Below are 13,216 nucleotides of genomic sequence, written 5' to 3'. Positions count from 1 at the left end.
CAAAGCGGGTCAGCTGGCATTCCGCTTTAATTTGCTTACAAAATAATATTATAATATTGTATAAGGTAAAGACATAGGTTTGTATATTATTTGAATTACTTAATTTAAAAACCTATATTTAGAAGTATTTATTATATTATGATAATTTAAAAGTGTTAGCCTCGTTTCCCTCCGATGATAAACTTTCGTATCCAAAATTATAGCAGCCCCAAAAGTGAACCAGAATTTATTAGTTGCAGCCTCTTTCTACCGATTTCCGACCTTCGAGGCATAAAATTGGAAAGAAAATTGATATTGAATTGAAGTAATATTATTATCATAGCAATTGGTTTTTCTCTGGCCGCCCTTTTCCTCAACTATAAATTGTATATAAAGGCGCATGCACACAAGTCACGCATAGCATCCCATAGATTTATTCCCCACACTTATGTCCAAATTTGGATTTACTGTTATGTTAAGTCGTAATTCACCCCTGTTCTTACTTTTTCCTGCGATTAAGAGAAATGGTCACGCGTGTGTAATCTTGTGGCTGTGCTATATAAATGGAACCAAATAGATTACTACATACAATGCTCACGGCTGTAATCCGCGAAGGGGTAGTCAGAGGTGACTGAGCCACCCGCTTTTCGCTGTGCATTTTTACTCAGGTCTTAGGTCGCTAGTTTTATGGCCGTAATCTATGTAGATGTAATTTTTGCCTATTCATCAGAACTAATTTTATTTGTGTTTGCCATGGGTAAATTCATAGGTACTAAGTTACTTTCGTTCTCAGGACAACCAACAATTTTACAAGTACTGCGGCTGCTAGAACACTGTACAATGTGTTGGTCCGCAGCAACCTAGAGTGTAATGCAGTGGTCTGGGCACCCCATGAAGCCAAGTATAATGCTAGAGAAAATCCAAAATAAATTTACTAGATTTCTCTACATGAAACTCCATGGGGTGTATCCTAAGTACCCGTTGATGTAACCCACTTTGTTTGTCCTGGGTATGGTGGGGTATAAGTATAACCAGTTAAGAGTTAGGCGGACACTATCTCTGGTATCCTACTTGTTTCGAGTGTGGCGAGGTAAGGCTGATAAAATGGTAATGTAATGTTCCATCAATGCCGAAACATTAATGATTCCGCAAATAATGAATTTAAACTATGTTAGGAGGCTCCCGTAGGGTTTGTTGCGCTAGGAAGGGTTTTCCCGAGGGATTTTACGGTTTAAGACATTTATTTTTCAAAAAGATTTTTGCTGTGAAAGGTAGTCTATGAAATTGTTTAGGGAGTCGGCTAACTTCATGAACCGACCCTGAACCGATCCTGCGTAGACCCTGCACCGCCCCTGCGTAGATCCTGCACCGCCCCTGCGTAGATCCTGCGCCGACCGTGCGTAGACCCTGCACCGTCCCTGCGTAGGCCCTGCGCCGGCCCTGCTCCGGCGCTGCTCCGGCCCTGCTCCGGCCCTGCTCCGGGGCGTCCGCCATTTTGTTTTACAGGACTAGTAGGAAGGTATAAAAGGGAATGCGAGAGGCGGCGGCGGCCATTAGTAATTTTCTTGCGATCGGGTACACGTTGGGAGTTTTTCGCGTTGGTTTAGTTTTTATTTTGTTTATTGTTAGTTTTCAACGTACGATGGTGGTATTGCTTTGGGAAAGCGCTTTCGTCCATATATGTAAATGTATATGGCAAGGACATCCCTTAGTGATTAGCACTGTCGTAATTTGGAAACTTTATTAATTAGATCTTTAGATTGCCAAGGCTTTCGACTAGATCTTTAGCTTTTTGGGGGAACGTGTACTCTAGAGTCTAAATCCTTCATGGTAAGGTGGCAAGACGGATACCTAACGGTGTCGTTCAACCAAGTCTTGTTTTAGGGCCCCCGGGTAGTGTTAGTTAGGCCTGGCTATGGAGTAACCAGGGTCCCTCTTTTGCTAGAACGTGAAGGGATACACTCCTCAAGAATAGATCTTTGATTTAAAAATCTGGACTATTACTTGATCTTTATCACATATATATTTATATACTTATAACACACACTCGGAGATTGCAAGTCGCCCGGGTGCCATACCGTTAACCCACGGCTGCAATTTCCAACACACAGGTATAGGGCTTAGGTACACTAGGGGTCACCTACCCCGCTCATTCAGTATTTAGCTAGCTAGGCAAGGTGCACTCCAATCACCCGGAGAAAACCTACACATTACACACCACACAATTAAATGTAAATGTGGGATTGATTCCCTAGTTTTGATTCAACACATTTTAGATTAGAATAGGGCCTTCTGGTTAGACACAAATAGGCAGGTAACTTCATGGTTAGGGTGGGGAAAGTAGTTACTTCATCATAAATAATAAACTAAATAATATCTTACAATAAATATCACTTCAAAAGTACTTAATAATTTTATCAGATAAAATAATTTCACATAACCTCAAATTTGTCCTATAGTTCTTTGTCTAAATTATTGATTTTTCATTAAGTAAACAAATACTTCTACTTAAAGAATCTATGGTCTATCTAACTTATTTTGGTTTATTGTATCACAATAATCCATATTAATATTACAGAAGAGTTTATTTGATTTTGAGTACAATAAGCTTTTGTATCAGATTGGGGGTAGAATTGATTAACGGAGAAATTTACTCTAATAGGTGTTGTAACACGCATAGTTTTAATAACGCGCGCCTTCCCCGAACGACAGCCGAAACATCCCGATCGACTCCGAACGCAGCGCCTCCGATGACTGCCGAGTGTCTCCGAACATCAACGAGTGACGCTTCGGAGCCGTTAAATAGCCCCACGCTGCCTACAGCAGCTCAGTTCTGTTGCGTCCGGGCTAGCTTACACTTCTCAGTGGAACTACTTGGACCATCAGACTACCTAGGGACCCGTGCTCGTACAGAGGTGCTTCGTTCGCGAACACTTATGGACAGTGCGGTTAACTTCATAACCTATAACTACTTTACTCCTTACCGTTTTGTTTGCATTTAACTTAGTCATTTAATAGTCAATGTACGTTGTAATAAACAAGTCCTAAGTACGTTCGGCGTTTATTCTTCCCACACTGGCGACCAACGGGCGGCCCTTCGAAGAACCTAAAGAAGTATACGTAACTCGTGCAGGACGTGTTACGACGACACCAGCGACGAAGATGGCGAGTTTGTCTGCAGACCAGTTCAAACAACTACTCGAGCACATCGGGACTGGCGGACGAAAAGGATCGTTCGCTTCATTTTCGAACCATTATGATGGGGAAAATTCCACCGAGATATTAGAGGCATTCCTGACTTCCGTGGAAACATTTAAGAAAATTGAGAAAATCGATGACAGTGACGCACTGACGAGCCTACCCTTAATTTTAAGGGGTGAAGCAGCCATATGGTGGCAAGGTGTCAAGGACGGGGTTAAGACATGGGAGGATTTTAGCACTCGTATTCGCAATGCATTCGCACCTAAGAAGCCAGCTTACGTCATATATCAGGATATCATGTCAGAAAAGCAGAAACCAGGTCAGATAACTGAACGGTTTATCTCACAAAAAAGGATGTTGTTTGCACAATTACCTAAACCTGAACATTCAGAGCAGCAGCAACTTGATATGGTATATGGATTGTTACGAATGGAGATCAGGAGCTCAGTTCCTAGGAGTACCGTGACTAGCTTCGACACTCTATTAGAAGCCGCTAGAGGAGCAGAGAGGGACCTTGAAGAAAAAGGTCGTAACAAGATGCTGCCATCACAAACAATGGATGAAAACAGAAATCGTTCGACAAATCAACCAACAAAAGTGAGGTGTACTTTCTGTAGACTGCAAGGTCACACGATAGAAGTATGCAGGAAAAAGAAGAAGCTAGAAGAAGGCGCACTGAAACAAACGACCACACTTAAAGCTAGTTCCAGTGACATCGTGACGCAGGCGCCATCCCCTTCACAACCAAAATTTTCTTGCTATGGATGTGGAGCGCCGGGAGTTGTTCGCTCAAATTGCCAAACATGCTCATCTAAGAAGAATTCACCAAAAGTTGAAAACATTAGCTTTTGTTCAGTGAATGTACGGACCGATTCCAGACCGAGGCCGGTTGTATACATATCAGTCGAAGACGTATACGGTGTGGCCTACGTTGATACATGCGCCAAGACAAGCATTGCATCCTACAATTTTTATTGCTGCCTCAAAGAAAAAGGTTACCGATTTAACGAAAAGCAAGTTAACGTAACACTAGCTGATGGCGTGCCGAAGACACAGACTGTCATGACCGTGGATGTTCCCGTAACATTATGTGGATACACTATACCTACGACTTTCGTGGTCCTACCTGAATCCAGAGACAACAGGACTTTGCTTGGCATAGGCTTCATACAGGACGCGAAAATGGTTCTGAATCTTCCTCAATTCACGTGGCATTCCCTGGAGAACCCAGGAATTACTTATGAATTATATCAGGAAGACTTTATAATATTTCAAGACAATGCTAAGAATGTTTATGACCTGAAAGAATTCCAGTTGCCGAGTCCTGTGACGTCACTCACTCTATCAGAACCTTCACAAGGCGAGGAGATACACGTGCCAGTACCTACTACGTCTATTAACAGCGTAGGGTACTCTACACCGACAAGAGTCGAAGAAGAGGCTACTCTCCCAACCATGTCCGCGGCCATTCCTTATAAATTGATCCCAATTGATTTGCCACACTCACCACTTAAACGGTCGAGAACACTTTTCGACGGATATTCACCTCGAATGGATTTCATGCTGCGGGATGCACAGATGAATATACTCACTGAGGAGGTCACTCTATCCCCACACTCAAAGTACCTATTCCCTGATCCTGACTCTGATGTTGATATATGTGCAATCGATGTCGTACAAGTAGCACCAAATTTGACAGAAGAACAGAAAAAGCAGTTAGAACAAGTTCTGATAGATCATGAAGATGTATTTACCTCAAATGGCCAGCCTACTACTCAAGCGGAACATATCATAGATACCGGTGACCACCCTCCAATTGCGGTACCGCCCTATCGACTTTCACCTCCACGAAGAGAGATATTGAAGAAAGAGATAGAACAGATGCTAGAAAGTGGCATAATAACAGCTTGCTCTTCGCCGTGGGCTGCTCCCGTGGTATTAGTTCCGAAACCAGATGGTCAAATCCGCCTTTGCGTTGATTACCGACGCCTGAATGCCATTACAAAACCTGATACGTATCCGATACCGCGGATCGATGATCTTCTCCATGAAGCTAAGCCAACGCCGTGCATGTCCTCGATTGACTTAAAATCTTCCTATTGGCAATTAAATGTCAGAGAGACTGATAGAGAGAAGACTGCCTTTATTACACCATTTGGCATCTTTCAGTTCAATAGAATGCCCTTTGGATTGCGTAACGCACCAGCCACATTCCAAAGAATGATCGACAGATTCCGTATTAGCATAAACGCAAAGATACTGGCTTACTTGGATGACATTATAATCTTCTCCGCATCATTTGAGGATCATTTGGTAGACTTGAAGCAAGTACTGAACAGAATTCGAGAGTATAACTTGACAATCAACCTTAAAAAGTGCCGTTTCTGTTGCGAGGCCATTAAATACCTTGGTCACTACATAACACCACAGGGATTGAAAATGGATCCAGAACGTGTATCTGCAATCATAAACCTGCCACCTCCCAGTAACATAAAACATTTGATATCATTCTTACAAACATGTTCCTGGTACCGGCGATTCATAGAAAACTTTTCATCCATCGCTGAACCCCTAACAAGGCTAACAAAGAAAAATGCTAAGTGGATGTGGGATAAAGAACAAGACGTGGCATATAATGAGCTAAAATTACGGCTTACCTCCGCCCCCATACTACGGCAAGCTGATGAAACCAAACCGTATATAATAAAAACGGATGCAAGTTCATACGCACTTGGAGCTGTTCTTGTGCAGGGGGAGAAGGAAGAGGAACATCCAGTAGAATACGCAAGCCGACTACTGACGCCCGCTGAACGAAACTATTCCACGACGGAAAGAGAAGCGTTAGCCGTAGTTTGGGCATTGTCTAAATTCCGTGGATATATTGATTGCCTGCCTATCACAGTCGTGACGGACCACCAAGCCTTGAAGTGGCTTATGAGCTTGAAATCTCCTAGTGGAAGATTGGCAAGATGGGCTTTACAACTCCAAGCCCACGACCTAACAATAAAATATTCACCTGGACGGACAAATGTTGTTGCAGATACGCTATCACGCCCACCGTGCACAGATGAGACTGCTCAAGAATGCGGCATATGCGGCGTAGAGATAAACATGCCGACACGAAGTGCAATAGACATTCGCAATGAACAACTAAAAGATAAGAGCCTGCAACAAATTGTTAACATATTGGAAGATAGTTCTTACAACGAAAATGCCATATACTGGAGCAATAAGGGGTACGTTATGAACAACGGCCTTTTGTACCGACACAACCCAAATGTTGACGCTGATGATGCACAGTTGGTAGTTCCTGAACATGAGTGGTCAAATATATTATGTGCATACCATGACGACCCTTTGGCGGGGCATTATGGATCAGAAAAGACGTACCAACGTATATGTAGAAGGTACTACTGGAAGGGTATGCGAAAGTATATTGAAAGTTACGTGAAGAATTGTCTACCATGCCAGCGCTACAAACCTTCAAATCAAAAGCCTTCTGGACTGTTACAAACAACTGTGATGAACCAACGCTTTGAGATAGTTGCCATCGACCTATTCGGCCCACTACCGGTGTCCAACAACGGCATGAACTGGATCTTCATCATTGAAGATGTGGCTACTCGATGGACTGAATTATTTGCAATGGAAAATGCAACAGCCTCAAATTGCGCAATGATTCTAATCAATGAAATATTCCTGCGATTTGGATTTGCTCGTAGAGTCATAAGCGACAACGGGACACAATTTGTTAGCTCCATAATGCAACAAGTGATGTACTGCCTCCGTATCAAGCATGCCTTTACGCCATTCTACCATCCGGAATCAAACCCAGTAGAACGTAGAAATAGAGATCTGAAGACGCAGCTAGCTATATTAGTTGGGGATACTCATCGTGATTGGCCCGATAAACTACCAAGCATTCGTTTTGCGATGAATACCGCTAACTGTTCATCTACTGAGTTTACACCCGCCTACATGACGTACGGACGAGAGCTCAGAACCCCAGATGACAACACACATGATTTGAGAGAGATTATCGTTTCTGAAAACTTTATCCCAGAAATAACACCAAGATTGCTCCAATTGGCCGATACTCTTAAGAAAGCAAGAGAAGTTCAAGAGCAAAAGGAAGAGACACGAAAACAAATAGTAGATGAGAGTCGAAAGAAAACTCCTGCATATTCTCCTGGTGATCTGGTACTAGTCACGTTACACCCCCTAAGTAAGGCTTCACAGGGTGTATCTGCAAAACTATGTCCTAGACGAGATGGACCCTACGTGATAACAAGACGACATGGTCCTGCTTCATTTGAGCTGGCTTCTCCCAACAATCGAGAAGGTGCAAGTATTGGCGTGTATCATGCGTCTGCATTGCGACCATATCAGAGTAGTGCAACGGAAGCGAATACAGTGCCGAACCCTATACAACCTATCCGTAAGAGGGGACGACCCAGGAAGCAGAATCCAGTCCAAGCAAATCCATCCCCAGTGAGACGACGAAGAGGACGACCCAGGAAGAACACTTCAACTGACTCCTCGCCGGGACGTCTTCACAGTCAGAGGGGGAGACTGTAACACGCATAGTTTTAATAACGCGCGCCTTCCCCGAACGACAGCCGAAACATCCCGATCGACTCCGAACGCAGCGCCTCCGATGACTGCCGAGTGTCTCCGAACATCAACGAGTGACGCTTCGGAGCCGTTAAATAGCCCCACGCTGCCTACAGCAGCTCAGTTCTGTTGCGTCCGGGCTAGCTTACACTTCTCAGTGGAACTACTTGGACCATCAGACTACCTAGGGACCCGTGCTCGTACAGAGGTGCTTCGTTCGCGAACACTTATGGACAGTGCGGTTAACTTCATAACCTATAACTACTTTACTCCTTACCGTTTTGTTTGCATTTAACTTAGTCATTTAATAGTCAATGTACGTTGTAATAAACAAGTCCTAAGTACGTTCGGCGTTTATTCTTCCCACAGTGTCAAGATACCACAAATAAGGGCTCTAGATACTTACTCGTAAACCAAATCATTTCTGGTTCTATAATCACTCAATAAATACAAATAGCTTGAAGTATGATCAGATTTCAGTCACAAGTTGCACATTTCAGAAAGTTGTGTAAATTCTAACTTGTGGAAGTATTTGTTTCCTTGATAAAGCTTTATATTCTATGTAAATAAATAAAACTAGGATATTTTGTTATCTTATATATTTACTACAACTGTTCAGAACATATTCCAATAAGATCAAAGAATATTAACTATTTCATAATAATTATCCTTTCAATTAAGTAATTTAAAAGAATAAATCACTTCCCACTTGGCTATTAATTAGAGTCATGTATTTGTCAAGTACCTATTTATCTATTATGAAATTCATGCTTACATAGTTACTATACTATAAATCATTGGATTATTCTAATATTCAGTTTGTTTATGATTATAAATATGTCCCCTTTAGCTTTGACAACATGTATTCATGTTGATTTATTTACATGAAATAAAAATAAAACATGTAAATATGTAAGGTTAGGAGCAAGGGAAGTGATCGTTGGCGGAGGGATGTCCAAGTCCATGGTTGTGTCCCACGAAGGCTTCGATTGAATATTTGCTATTACTTATTTATCTATTTTGAGTCTTATATATTGATTCAATCGATTGTAGTGATCAAGGCCTACAAAGCGTATGGAGGGGCTTGCCTTTTAAAACAACAAAAAAAAAAACATTACTTTTACCGTTATGTAAATTCAAATTCACTAATAGCACTTACCTGTAAATATGTAGTTATCATACAAATAAAAGTTGTAGTGAATATATAGGTCAATAATTTTAGGCTGGTAGTTAGGAAGGTTGTATTCAATTCACGTTCATAGTTTTACTAAATTCATTAGCTTTCGTTTATTGGGTTACACTACACAATGTAGGGGTTCCCTGGATGTTTCATGGCCAAGCTAAAGTAGTATTTGTTTCACTTTTAAGTCTCCAGTTTATTTGTTAGGTTGTTTTCCCTTCTAGACTTTCAGTTGAATCTTGAGCTTCCTTCTGGCGGTTTTCGAAGATCTTTGATAAAAGTATTGATTTATTGTGGGAAGAATCCAGTGTAGATAACCAGTGTAGATAACCAGTGTTAATAGTAAGTTGTAGTTTCAAATATCTTCTAGTAAATCCATTAGGTAGGAGTTAAGTAGGCAGGCGGTAGGGCGAAACGTTACAATTTGGTACCGAGAGACCAGGATATTAGATTTGGCTTCATCTCTTCATGTTAGGTGTCAGGCAGCTAGTTTTCTGTTCATTTATCTGAAATTTTACAAGTCAATTTGATTAAGATAGTACTTATTTACAAATAAATCACAATATTAACTCACTTTTGCATAGTAGGATAGGTAACTTACGTTTGTCTTGAAGAAACATTAAGTTTTGTTGTTTGCCTTTGCTATTAGTAAGTAAACATATGCTCAATATGGCGGTTTTCACATAAAGCCATTTCTTTTAATGTTAGGGCTAAAAGAAAGTTTTAAAAGTTTGTTTGTTGGAAAAACTTTTAAATGCAGCATTGCACCACAAACAATAAAAGATAAAAGGTTATTTTTTTTTAACAGAGTAACTTTTATCCGTCACAGATTATTTCAATTTATTGGATAACAGAAAATAAATTACAGATCGTTATTATTCTGAACTATGTATTTTTGACCACTCTAAAGTATATTATTATGCAGGGATTGCAGGGCAGTATTAAACACAATGATGACAAAATCACTGCAAGTTATAAATTCTATTTTAATACTTTCAATATTTTTACGTTATAATAAGTTTCTTGCGTTTTGTTCGTAATGATTTGTTACATACTAGGGGTAGGAAAGTGATTAAAGTGATTATATCCTTGATATAATCACAATTTGTTGCCGTGGAGTGATCGAACTTATAAACGAAAGAAATTTAATAGGAAGCGCAAGAGACTAGGTTTTGTATTGGAACGGAACGTAATAAGGAATCATTTGTGAAGATAGGTAGGTAGTTGATAAAGTTAGGATGAGGAAATGGAAATAATGTATTTATTAAAATGTACTTAATAAGTAGGGGTTGTAGTAATGTTATGTAGCTCATTAAAAAATTACAAAAGATTAGGGGTTGTATGTGGCTATGCTCCTCATGGAGAGGAAATAATAATCATCATCAGCAGGGGTTGTATATGTATTTAAGATATGCTCCTCGTGGAGTAAGGGGAAATAATCATTATCATCATCAGGGGTTGTTTGTGTATAAGACTATGTTTCTCGTGGAGTTAGAGGATATAATCATCAGAAGTTGTATAATATAATGGATTCTTATTCAGGACATTATCTATAAAATTTAATAGGTTACTTAAGGTACCTACTTACCTTTAAAGAGAATAACATAAAACATAGTAGGTAGGTCATATTAGTGTTGCTCTGAATCACTATGAACGGTTTCTCTGATTATGTAGCTGATTAGGGAATTATAAGTGAATAGGGGTTGTAGGTAAAATAATGATAATATGGTCTTATTTTAGGTAAAAGCAGTAGATTTATTAAATAAAAATTTATAAAAAAAAAAAGAAATGTAACGAAAACGCGGCGCATTTTAGTCCTTATGAACAACCTGAAATGATTAGATTAGATAAAGAAATTCTGGCCCACGTAGATGATGGATGGGGATTTCGGTCTGGAGGTGCAGTCGGCTGCATCGGTGGATCGAGGAGTTTGCGTGGCGGAGCTTGTGTAGTTGGTGCTGGGCTGGACTGGCCTGGTTGCGGGGGAATCGGTACTTATAGCAACTAGTCTATAATTATTAATTATCCTTTTGGCTGGGTTGGTTCGGTTTGGTATTGATTGTATGAGTTTTGTTGTGCGGGTTCTTTGGTTTGTTGATGTGGTTGATTGTGCTTCTGGATCGGATCTTTGCTTGTCATCGACTAGGTGCTTAATAACTAGGCTCTTAAATTATTATACTTGAATGTTTGAAAAAGTAGATATATTATACAACATTGATCATAGGAGTTGGGATAGAACTGTAACACTATCTATGCTATCATCCTAACTTAGAGTAACTGGAAAAGCCCAAATGTTTAATTATCAGATTTCAGAGAGCCAATTAGTAGCAGATATTATCAGACATTTTCCTAAACGAATACAAGTATGAGTTACAGTTAATAAAGAAAAGAAAATTAAGAATAATCTCATAAAAAAAATTAAAGAAATATATGATGAAAGGATAGCGGTCAGATATAACAATAAATTTAGAAAACAATTAATGTGTAGCAAGTTACTGTTGTTGATAAAGTGTTAGACCAGGTGAAGTAGGCTAGGACCTCATTTAGTATCAATATATTGTTTGTAAGTTTAAGAACTATGTGGGTAGTTTAGTTGTTCCTATTTTGAGCGCGGTTGCAATTCACTTCTTCACCTGAGTCAGGATGTTTACTTCATAGTATATGTATAGTCTCAGAGTTTGGTTGTCAAATATAGAACATCATCATCATCATCAGCATTTGAAAAGCATGTCATATCCTGAAAAGAGGAATAGAATTTAATTTAAAAAAGTTGGGTATTATGAGGATTTACATAATTATAATAATTCAGGAAAATACTATTTAGTTCAATACAAATTAAGTACACTACTAGGATAATACATTTAGTGAATGGTTTTATGATAGGTAATCAATATTGGATCTACAGGGGTATGATTTTCATAGCAGTCTAACAAAATCTAAGTACAGGCAGTATAAATAAAAAATGTATTACAATATGTAGAAAAAAATTTAGATAGATACTTACTTATTGAAGAATAGTAACTTTGCTCTATAAGTAGTGAGGCATTGTGAATGTTTTGTCACAGTGGATGGTTTGATCAGTGGTTTATCATGGGTTTTAGTTCAACAAAGAGTGTAGTTGGATTTGCATTGTTATATTTGGTCCTGAAATAAAACAAATAATGATATAGGTATAATTCAAATAAAATTATGTAAATATAGGAGTTGGAGACCAAATGATTAGGATAGGTACTTATTTAAAAGGTGAGGGGTTGACAATAAGTTAAAATATGTTGGTTAGTCTTGTCAGTATCAATTAAAAACTGTATGGGAGATATTTAATTGAGTTAGATTTTTATAACAATAGGTCTATTATAAACACAAGATCCGTAAAACAGAGCTATTGTATGTATAAATAACTAACAATTCAGAGGTTGTTTATTTTGAATCACGATAATTTGGGCATGAGGACTTAGTTTAGTAGCATGCATACAGGGTATTTGAAAGAATAATGACACTTACCTGTAAGATTCACTCATTATTTTGGAGTTTCGTAAGTTTAATTGGGTAAACTTTAGATTTCTTCGTGCGATCGATGTTGTTGAACACAACGACGCATGCTTTTGTTTTGATTAGTGCGAAAAAAAATAACAGCCAAACAGGTTAAGGTTATGTCAGGTTGACATTGACAGTTTAGTTTTAATAAATTTGACAGACAGTTAGACAGGTAAGGCACATTTACACAAACAGCCTAGAATAAGGATAATGGAGACCGTGTTTTTCAAATAGGGGTTGTGAAGGAGAGTTGTAATATCTCAGAAATATTTTAAGTTACCTAGTAACATTATTTTCGACTTAGGTAGTTACTGAGGGTAGAAAATGGTTGAAGTAGAAGTAGTAGTTAGACATATTTGATAAAATAAATAGTGTATTAGTGTAATAGGTTGTAGAAAAAAAACTAGATGGCGGTATTTTAATGTTTTGGTATCGATGGAGTATTGGGGTGGATTTATCTGTTACCTGAGAGTAGGAACTTTCAATTTTGGTAAAATTGATCTGATATAATTTTCTTTTATAGAGAAAACAAAAGGGTAGGGTATTTACATAGCCATTTCCCGGGGATTATGTCGTGATTATAATGTTTCGAAAAAACTGAAAGAGCAAAGAATGTGGAAGGAAGAAAAGTACTTTAAACGTCTTTTAAAGTCTGAATGATAATAATGTTAAAGGTACCTGATCAGGTCTTATGAAGTTGATTAAAGG

The 13,216-nt window shown here is 38.9% G+C and overlaps 2 long non-coding RNA genes across 2 annotated transcripts; both read right to left on the bottom strand.

Moving 5' to 3' along the window:
- Window positions 1-9,021: 9,021 nt before the first annotated feature.
- Window positions 9,022-9,882, bottom strand: LOC125491439. The gene is made up of 2 exons (XR_007268307.1): window positions 9,576-9,882; window positions 9,022-9,480 (listed from the first exon to the last, which is right to left on the bottom strand). It is a non-coding gene; the product is annotated as an uncharacterized LOC125491439 (long non-coding RNA).
- An 823-nt stretch (window positions 9,883-10,705) lies between these two features.
- On the bottom strand, window positions 10,706-12,571 carry LOC125491438. Its single transcript, XR_007268306.1, has 2 exons — window positions 11,979-12,571; window positions 10,706-11,711 (listed from the first exon to the last, which is right to left on the bottom strand). It is a non-coding gene; the product is annotated as an uncharacterized LOC125491438 (long non-coding RNA).
- Between the last annotated feature and the right edge of the window lie 645 nt (window positions 12,572-13,216).

The sequence above is a fragment of the Plutella xylostella genome, chromosome 5 (genome assembly GCF_932276165.1).
Source record: "Plutella xylostella chromosome 5, ilPluXylo3.1, whole genome shotgun sequence".
NCBI classification, from domain to species: Eukaryota; Metazoa; Arthropoda; class Insecta; order Lepidoptera; family Plutellidae; genus Plutella; species Plutella xylostella.
The sequence above is the reverse complement of the archived record's forward strand: the minus strand, read 5'-3'. Positions and strand labels throughout refer to the sequence as shown.